We start from the raw sequence: 11,377 nt of genomic DNA, 5'->3' as shown, positions 1-11,377 counted from the left end.
CAATTTTCACAATTCATCTTTTTCGACGAGTTCCTATATCCTGCCGCCCAGACACCAAACTTAACACGATTCTATAGACACTAGCGCCCTCTGCCGGAGAGACGCCAAACTTAACACGGTTTTATAGACACTAGCGCCCTCTGCCGGCCAGACGACAAACTAAACACGAACTTTTTCTAATCCAACTTTCACAATACATCTATTTCATACAACTTTTATATGTTACACCTCGAACGGTTTCTATTTTCATAAAACTTTAAACTAACTTACCCTAACCTAACCTAACCTAACCTAACCTAACCTAACCTAAACTAACCTAACCTAACCTAACCTAACCTAACCTAACCTAACCTAACCTAACCTAACCTAACCTAACCTAACCTAACCTAACCTAACCTAACCTAACCTAACCTAACCTAACCTAACCTAACCTAACCTAACCTAACCTAACCTAACCTAACCTAACCTAACCTAACCTAACCTAACCTAACCTAACCTAACCTAACCTAACCTAACCTAACCTAACCTAACGTTTTTTTTAGTGTGGATGGAAAAATCTTCATAATACCCATCAGAAGGTGTCCCAGGTGTGCATCGCTTCACACAACCGAAACTAACATACATCTATTTCTTTATTTTTGGACAAGTACCTATTATATCGAGCGGAATATAAATTCACAATACTTTTTTCCCTTTGTTTCACTATTTTTATACAACTTTTATATGTTACACCCCGAACGGCTTCTACATACTAAACACCTTCATTCAATTTTCACAATTCATCTTTTTCGACAAGTTCCTATATCGAGCGGAATCTAATTTCCTAATACTTTGCTTTTCATAATTATTACTATTTTCATACAACTTTTATATAATACACCTCGTACGTTCATACATCGAGCGGCCATCTAATTTCATAATACTTTTTTCCGTTATTGTTAATATTTTCATAACACTTTTATATAATATACCTCGAACGGCTTCTACATAAAAAAAATTTCCATTCAATTTACACAATTCAACTTTTTCGACAAGTTCCTATATCCTGCCGACCAGACACCAAACTTAATACGGTTTTATAGACACTAGCGCCCTCTGCCGGCCAGACACCGAACTTAACACTGTTTTATAGACACTAGCGCCCTCTGCCGGAGAGACGACAAACTAAACACCTTTTTATAGACACTAGCGCCCTCTGCCGGAGAGACGACAAACTAAACACCTTTTCATAGACACTAGCGCCCTCTGCCGGAGAGACGACAAACTAAACACCTTTTTATAGACACTAGCGCCCTCTGCCGGCCAGTCACCGAACTTAACACGGTTTAATAGACACTAGCGCCCTCTGCCGGCCAGAAGACAAACTAAATACCGTTTTATAGACACTAGCGCTCTCTGCCGGCCAGTCACCGAACTTAGCTAATTTCGTAATACTTTGCTTTTCATAATTATTACTATTTTCATACAACTTTTATATAATACACCTCGTACGTTCATACATCGAGCGACGATCTAATTTCATAATACTTTTTTTCTTTATCGTTAATATTTTCATAACACTTTTATGTCATACACCTCGGACGACTTCTACATACAAAACATCTCCATTCAACTTCACATATCATCTTTCTCGACAAGTTCCTATATCGAGCGGAATTAAATTTCATAATACTTGTTTTTCATTATTATTTCTATTTTCATACAACTTTTATATAATACACCTCGTACGTTCATACATCGAGCGGCCATCTAATTTCATAATACTTTTTTCCGTTATTGTTAATATTTTCATAACACTTTTATATAATATACCTCGAACGACTTCTACATAAAAAAAATTTCCATCCAATTTACACAATTCAACTTTTTCGACAAGTTCCTATATCCTGCCGACCAGACACCAAACTTTATACGGTTTTATAGACACTAGCGCCCTCTGCCGGCCAGTCACCGAACTTAACACTGTTTTATAGACACTAGCGCCCTCTGCCGGCCAGTCACCGAACTTAACACGGTTTAATAGACACTAGCGCCCTCTGCCGGCCAGAAGACAAACCAAACACAGTTTTATAGACACTAGCGCCCTCTGCCGGCCAGACGACAAACTGAACACGGTTTTATAGACACTAGCGCCCTCTGCCGGAGAGACGACAAACTAAACACATTTTTATAGACACTAGCGCCCTCTGCCGGCCAGTCACCGAACTTAACACGGTTTTATAGACACTAGCGCCCTCTGCCGGAGAGACGACAAACTAAACACCTTTTTATAGACACTAGCGCCCTCTGCCGGAGAGACGACAAACTGAACAACTTTTTATAGACACTAGCGCCCTCTGCCGGCCAGTGAACGAACTTTTATGACATACACCTCGGACGACTTCTACATACAAAACATCCCCATTCAACTTCACAAATCATCTTTCTCGACAAGTTCCTATATCGAGCGGAATTAAATTTCATAATACTTGTTTTTCATTATTATTTCTATTTTCATAAAACTTTTATATAATACACCTCGTACGTTCATACATCGAGCGGCCATCTAATTTCATAATACTTTTTTCCGTTATTGTTAATATTTTCATAACACTTTTATATAATATACCTCGAACGGCTTCTACATAAAAAAAATTTCCATTCAATTTACACAATTCAACTTTTTCGACAAGTTCCTATATCCTGCCGACCAGACACCAAACTTTATACGGTTTTATAGACACTAGCGCCCTCTGCCGGCCAGTCACCGAACTTAACACTGTTTTATAGACACTAGCGCCCTCTGCCGGCCAGTCACCGAACTTAACACGGTTTAATAGACACTAGCGCCCTCTGCCGGCCAGAAGACAAACCAAACACAGTTTTATAGACACTAGCGCCCTCTGCCGGCCAGACGACAAACTGAACACGGTTTTATAGACACTAGCGCCCTCTGCCGGAGAGACGACAAACTAAACACATTTTTATAGACACTAGCGCCCTCTGCCGGCCAGTCACCGAACTTAACACGGTTTTATAGACACTAGCGCCCTCTGCCGGAGAGACGACAAACTAAACACAGTTTTATAGACACTAGCGCCCTCTGCCGGAGAGACGACAAACTGAACAACTTTTTATAGACACTAGCGCCCTCTGCCGGCCAGTGACCGAACTTTTATGTCATACACCTCGGACGACTTCTACATACAAAACATCCCCATTCAACTTCACAAATCATCTTTCTCGACAAGTTCCTATATCGAGCGGAATTAAATTTCATAATACTTGTTTTTCATTATTATTTCTATTTTCATAAAACTTTTATATAATACACCTCGTACGTTCATACATCGAGCGGCCATCTAATTTCATAATACTTTTTTCCGTTATTGTTAATATTTTCATAACACTTTTATATAATATACCTCGAACGGCTTCTACATAAAAAAAATTTCCATTCAATTTACACAATTCAACTTTTTCGACAAGTTCCTATATCCTGCCGACCAGACACCAAACTTTATACGGTTTTATAGACACTAGCGCCCTCTGCCGGCCAGTCACCGAACTTAACACTGTTTTATAGACACTAGCGCCCTCTGCCGGCCAGTCACCGAACTTAACACGGTTTAATAGACACTAGCGCCCTCTGCCGGCCAGAAGACAAACTAAACACAGTTTTATAGACACTAGCGCCCTCTGCCGGCCAGACGACAAACTGAACACGGTTTTATAGACACTAGCGCCCTCTGCCGGTCAGTCACCAAACTTAGGTAATTTCGTAATACTTTGTTTTTCATAATTATTACTATTTTCATAAAACTTTTATATAATACACCTCGTACGTTCATACATCGAGCGGCGATCTAATTTCATAATACTTTTTTTCTTTATCGTTAATATTTTCATAACACTTTTATGTCATACACCTCGGACGACTTCTACATACAAAACATCTCCATTCAACTTCACAAATCATCTTTCTCGACAAGTTCCTATATCGAGCGGAATTAAATTTCATAATACTTGTTTTTCATTATTATCTCTATTTTCATAAAACTTTTATATAATACACCTCGTACGTTCATACATCGAGCGGCCATCTGATTTCATAATACTTTTTTCCGTTATTGTTAATATTTTCATAACACTTTTATATAATATACCTCGAACGGCTTCTACATAAAAAAAATTTCCATTCAATTTACACAATTCAACTTTTTCGACAAGTTGCTATATCCTGCCGACCAGACACCAAACTTAATACGGTTTTATAGACACTAGCGCCCTCTGCCGGCCAGTCACCGAACTTAACACTGTTTTATAGACACTAGCGCCCTCTGCCGGCCAGTCACCGAACTTAACACTGTTTTATAGACACTAGCGCCCTCTGCCGGCCAGAAGACAAACTAAACACAGTTTTATAGACACTAGCGCCCTCTGCCGGCCAGACGACAAACTGAACACGGTTTTATAGACACTAGCGCCCTCTGCCGGAGAGACGACAAACTAAACACATTTTTATAGACACTAGCGCCCTCTGCCGGCCAGTCACCGAACTTAACACGGTTTTATAGACACTAGCGCCCTCTGCCGGAGAGACGACAAACTAAACACATTTTTATAGACACTAGCGCCCTCTGCCGGCCAGTCACCGAACTTAACACGGTTTTATAGACACTAGCGCCCTCTGCCGGAGAGACGACAAACTAAACACATTTTTATAGACACTAGCGCCCTCTGCCGGCCAGTCACCGAACTTAACACGGTTTAATAGACACTAGCGCCCTCTGCCGGCCAGAAGACAAACTAAACACAGTTTTATAGACACTAGCGCCCTCTGCCGGCCAGACGACAAACTGAACACGGTTTTATAGACACTAGCGCCCTCTGCCGGTCAGTCACCGAACTTAACACGGTTTAATAGACACTAGCGCCCTCTGCCGGCCAGAAGACAAACTAAACACAGTTTTATAGACACTAGCGCCCTCTGCCGGCCAGACGACAAACTGAACACGGTTTTATAGACACTAGCGCCCTCTGCCGGCCAGTCACCAAACTTAGGTAATTTCGTAATACTTTATTTTTCATAATTATTACTATTTTCATAAAACTTTTATATAATACACCTCGTACGTTCATACATCGAGCGGCCATCTAATTTCATAATACTTTTTTTCCTTATTGTTAATATTTTCATAACACTTTTATGTGATAGATACACCTCGGACGGCTTTTAAATACAAAACATCTCCACTCAATTTTCACAAATCATCTTTTTCGACAAATTGCTATATCGAGCGGAATTTAATTTCATAATACTTGTTTTTCATTATTATTTCTATTTTCATACAACTTTTATATAATACACCTCGTACGTTCATACATCGAGCGGCGATCTAAATTCATAATACTTTTTTTCCTTATTGTTAATATTTTCATAACACTTTTATGTCATACACCTCGGACGGCTTTTAAATACAAAACATCTCCACTCAATTTTCACAAATCATCTTTCTCGACAAATTGCTATATCGAGCGGAATTTAATTTCATAATACTTGTTTTTTATTATTATTTCTATTTTCATACAACTTTTATATAATACACCTCGTACGTTCATACATCGAGCGGCGATCTAATTTCATAATACTTTTTTTCCTTATGGTTAATATTTTCATAACACTTTTATGTCATACACCTCGGACGGCTTTTAAATACAAAACATCTCCACTCAATTTTCACAAATCATCTTTCTCGACAAATTGCTATATCGAGCGGAATTTAATTTCATAATACTTGTTTTTCATTATTATTTCTATTTTCATACAACTTTTATATAATACACCTCGTACGTTCATACATCGAGCGGCGATCTAAATTCATAATACTTTTTTTCCTTATTGTTAATATTTTCATAACACTTTTATGTCATACACCTCGGACGGCTTTTAAATACAAAACATCTCCACTCAATTTTCACAAATCATCTTTCTCGACAAATTGCTATATCGAGCGGAATTTAATTTCATAATACTTGTTTTTTATTATTATTTCTATTTTCATACAACTTTTATATAATACACCTCGTACGTTCATACATCGAGCGGCGATCTAATTTCATAATACTTTTTTTCCTTATGGTTAATATTTTCATAACATTTTTATGTCATACACCTCGGACGACTTCTACATACAAAACATCTCCATTCAACTTCACAAATCATCTTTCTCGACAAGTTCCTATATCGAGCGGAATTTAATTTCATAATACTTGTTTTTCATTATTATTTCTATTTTCATACAACTTTTATATAATACACCTCGTACGTTCATACATCGAGCGGCGATCTAAATTCATAATACTTTTTTTCCTTATTGTTAATATTTTCATAACACTTTTATGTCATACACCTCGGACGGCTTTTAAATACAAAACATCTCCACTCAATTTTCACAAATCATCTTTCTCGACAAATTGCTATATCGAGCGGAATTTAATTTCATAATACTTGTTTTTCATTATTATTTCTATTTTCATACAACTTTTATATAATACACCTCGTACGTTCATACATCGAGCGGCGATCTAATTTCATAATACTTTTTTTCCTTATGGTTAATATTTTCATAACATTTTTATGTCATACACCTCGGACGACTTCTACATACAAAACATCTCCATTCAACTTCACAAATCATCTTTCTCGACAAGTTCCTATATCGAGCGGAATTTAATTTCATAATACTTGTTTTTCATTATTATTTCTATTTTCATACAACTTTTATATAATACACCTCGTACGTTCATACATCGAGCGGCGATCTAATTTCATAATACTTTTTTTCCTTATGGTTAATATTTTCATAACACTTTTATGTCATACACCTCGGACGACTTCTACATACAAAACATCTCCATTCAACTTCACAAATCATCTTTCTCGACAAGTTCCTATATCGAGCGGAATTTAATTTCATAATACTTGTTTTTCATTATTATTTCTATTTTCATACAACTTTTATATAATACACCTCGTACGTTCATACATCGAGCGGCCATCTAATTTCATAATACTTTTTTTCCTTATTGTTAATATTTTCATAACACTTTTATGTCATACACCTCGGACGGCTTCTACATACAAAACATCTCCATTCAACTTCACAAATCATCTTTCTCGACAAGTTCCTATATCGAGCGGAATTTAATTTCATAATACTTGTTTTTCATTATTATTTCTATTTTCATACAACTTTTACATAATACACCTCGTACGTTCATACATCGAGCGGCCATCTAATTTCATAATACTTTTTTTCCTTATTGTTAATATTTTCATAACACTTTTATGTCATACACCTCGGACGGCTTTTAAATACAAAACATCTCCACTCAATTTTCACAAATCATCTTTCTCGACAAATTGCTATATCGAGCGGAATTTAATTTCATAATACTTGTTTTTTATTATTATTTCTATTTTCATACAACTTTTATATAATACACCTCGTACGTTCATACATCGAGCGGCGATCTAATTTCATAATACTTTTTTTCCTTATGGTTAATATTTTCATAACATTTTTATGTCATACACCTCGGACGACTTCTACATACAAAACATCTCCATTCAACTTCACAAATCATCTTTCTCGACAAGTTCCTATATCGAGCGGAATTTAATTTCATAATACTTGTTTTTCATTATTATTTCTATTTTCATACAACTTTTATATAATACACCTCGTACGTTCATACATCGAGCGGCGATCTAAATTCATAATACTTTTTTTCCTTATTGTTAATATTTTCATAACACTTTTATGTCATACACCTCGGACGGCTTTTAAATACAAAACATCTCCACTCAATTTTCACAAATCATCTTTCTCGACAAATTGCTATATCGAGCGGAATTTAATTTCATAATACTTGTTTTTCATTATTATTTCTATTTTCATACAACTTTTATATAATACACCTCGTACGTTCATACATCGAGCGGCGATCTAATTTCATAATACTTTTTTTCCTTATGGTTAATATTTTCATAACATTTTTATGTCATACACCTCGGACGACTTCTACATACAAAACATCTCCATTCAACTTCACAAATCATCTTTCTCGACAAGTTCCTATATCGAGCGGAATTTAATTTCATAATACTTGTTTTTCATTATTATTTCTATTTTCATACAACTTTTATATAATACACCTCGTACGTTCATACATCGAGCGGCGATCTAATTTCATAATACTTTTTTTCCTTATGGTTAATATTTTCATAACACTTTTATGTCATACACCTCGGACGACTTCTACATACAAAACATCTCCATTCAACTTCACAAATCATCTTTCTCGACAAGTTCCTATATCGAGCGGAATTTAATTTCATAATACTTGTTTTTCATTATTATTTCTATTTTCATACAACTTTTACATAATACACCTCGTACGTTCATACATCGAGCGGCCATCTAATTTCATAATACTTTTTTTCCTTATTGTTAATATTTTCATAACACTTTTATGTCATACACCTCGGACGGCTTTTAAATACAAAACATCTCCACTCAATTTTCACAAATCATCTTTCTCGACAAATTGCTATATCGAGCGGAATTTAATTTCATAATACTTGTTTTTTATTATTATTTCTATTTTCATACAACTTTTATATAATACACCTCGTACGTTCATACATCGAGCGGCGATCTAATTTCATAATACTTTTTTTCCTTATGGTTAATATTTTCATAACATTTTTATGTCATACACCTCGGACGACTTCTACATACAAAACATCTCCATTCAACTTCACAAATCATCTTTTTCGACAAGTTCCTATATCGAGCGGAATTTAATTTCATAATACTTGTTTTTCATTATTATTTCTATTTTCATACAACTTTTATATAATACACCTCGTACGTTCATACATCGAGCGGCGATCTAAATTCATAATACTTTTTTTCCTTATTGTTAATATTTTCATAACACTTTTATGTCATACACCTCGGACGGCTTTTAAATACAAAACATCTCCACTCAATTTTCACAAATCATCTTTCTCGACAAATTGCTATATCGAGCGGAATTTAATTTCATAATACTTGTTTTTCATTATTATTTCTATTTTCATACAACTTTTATATAATACACCTCGTACGTTCATACATCGAGCGGCGATCTAATTTCATAATACTTTTTTTCCTTATGGTTAATATTTTCATAACATTTTTATGTCATACACCTCGGACGACTTCTACATACAAAACATCTCCATTCAACTTCACAAATCATCTTTTTCGACAAGTTCCTATATCGAGCGGAATTTAATTTCATAATACTTGTTTTTCATTATTATTTCTATTTTCATACAACTTTTATATAATACACCTCGTACGTTCATACATCGAGCGGCGATCTAAATTCATAATACTTTTTTTCCTTATTGTTAATATTTTCATAACACTTTTATGTCATACACCTCGGACGGCTTTTAAATACAAAACATCTCCACTCAATTTTCACAAATCATCTTTCTCGACAAATTGCTATATCGAGCGGAATTTAATTTCATAATACTTGTTTTTCATTATTATTTCTATTTTCATACAACTTTTATATAATACACCTCGTACGTTCATACATCGAGCGGCGATCTAATTTCACAATACTTTTTTCCCTTTGTTTCACTATTTTTATACAACTTTTATATGTTACACCCCGAACGGCTTCTACATACTAAACACCTTCATTCAATTTTCACAATTCATCTTTTTCGACAAGTTCCTATATCGAGCGGAATCTAATTTCCTAATACTTTGCTTTTCATAATTATTACTATTTTCATACAACTTTTATATAATACACCTCGTACGTTCATACATCGAGCGGCCATCTAATTTCATAATACTTTTTTCCGTTATTGTTAATATTTTCATAACACTTTTATATAATATACCTCGAACGGCTTCTACATAAAAAAAATTTCCATTCAATTTACACAATTCAACTTTTTCGACAAGTTCCTATATCCTGCCGACCAGACACCAAACTTAATACGGTTTTATAGACACTAGCGCCCTCTGCCGGCCAGACACCGAACTTAACACTGTTTTATAGACACTAGCGCCCTCTGCCGGAGAGACGACAAACTAAACACCTTTTTATAGACACTAGCGCCCTCTGCCGGAGAGACGACAAACTAAACACCTTTTCATAGACACTAGCGCCCTCTGCCGGAGAGACGACAAACTAAACACCTTTTTATAGACACTAGCGCCCTCTGCCGGCCAGTCACCGAACTTAACACGGTTTAATAGACACTAGCGCCCTCTGCCGGCCAGAAGACAAACTAAATACCGTTTTATAGACACTAGCGCTCTCTGCCGGCCAGTCACCGAACTTAGCTAATTTCGTAATACTTTGCTTTTCATAATTATTACTATTTTCATACAACTTTTATATAATACACCTCGTACGTTCATACATCGAGCGACGATCTAATTTCATAATACTTTTTTTCTTTATCGTTAATATTTTCATAACACTTTTATGTCATACACCTCGGACGACTTCTACATACAAAACATCTCCATTCAACTTCACATATCATCTTTCTCGACAAGTTCCTATATCGAGCGGAATTAAATTTCATAATACTTGTTTTTCATTATTATTTCTATTTTCATACAACTTTTATATAATACACCTCGTACGTTCATACATCGAGCGGCCATCTAATTTCATAATACTTTTTTCCGTTATTGTTAATATTTTCATAACACTTTTATATAATATACCTCGAACGACTTCTACATAAAAAAAATTTCCATCCAATTTACACAATTCAACTTTTTCGACAAGTTCCTATATCCTGCCGACCAGACACCAAACTTTATACGGTTTTATAGACACTAGCGCCCTCTGCCGGCCAGTCACCGAACTTAACACTGTTTTATAGACACTAGCGCCCTCTGCCGGCCAGTCACCGAACTTAACACGGTTTAATAGACACTAGCGCCCTCTGCCGGCCAGAAGACAAACCAAACACAGTTTTATAGACACTAGCGCCCTCTGCCGGCCAGACGACAAACTGAACACGGTTTTATAGACACTAGCGCCCTCTGCCGGAGAGACGACAAACTAAACACATTTTTATAGACACTAGCGCCCTCTGCCGGCCAGTCACCGAACTTTTATATGTTACACCTCGAACGGTTTCTATTTTCATAAAACTTTAAACTAACTTACCCTAACCTAACCTAACCTAACCTAACCTAACCTAACCTAACCTAAACTAACCTAACCTAACCTAACCTAACCTAACCTAACCTAACCTAACCTAACCTAACCTAACCTAACCTAACCTAACCTAACCTAA

The sequence above is a fragment of the Diorhabda carinulata genome, unplaced genomic scaffold (assembly GCF_026250575.1).
Source record: "Diorhabda carinulata isolate Delta unplaced genomic scaffold, icDioCari1.1 Dcau_14, whole genome shotgun sequence".
NCBI classification, from domain to species: domain Eukaryota; kingdom Metazoa; phylum Arthropoda; class Insecta; order Coleoptera; family Chrysomelidae; genus Diorhabda; species Diorhabda carinulata.
This window is presented reverse-complemented; position numbering follows the sequence as displayed.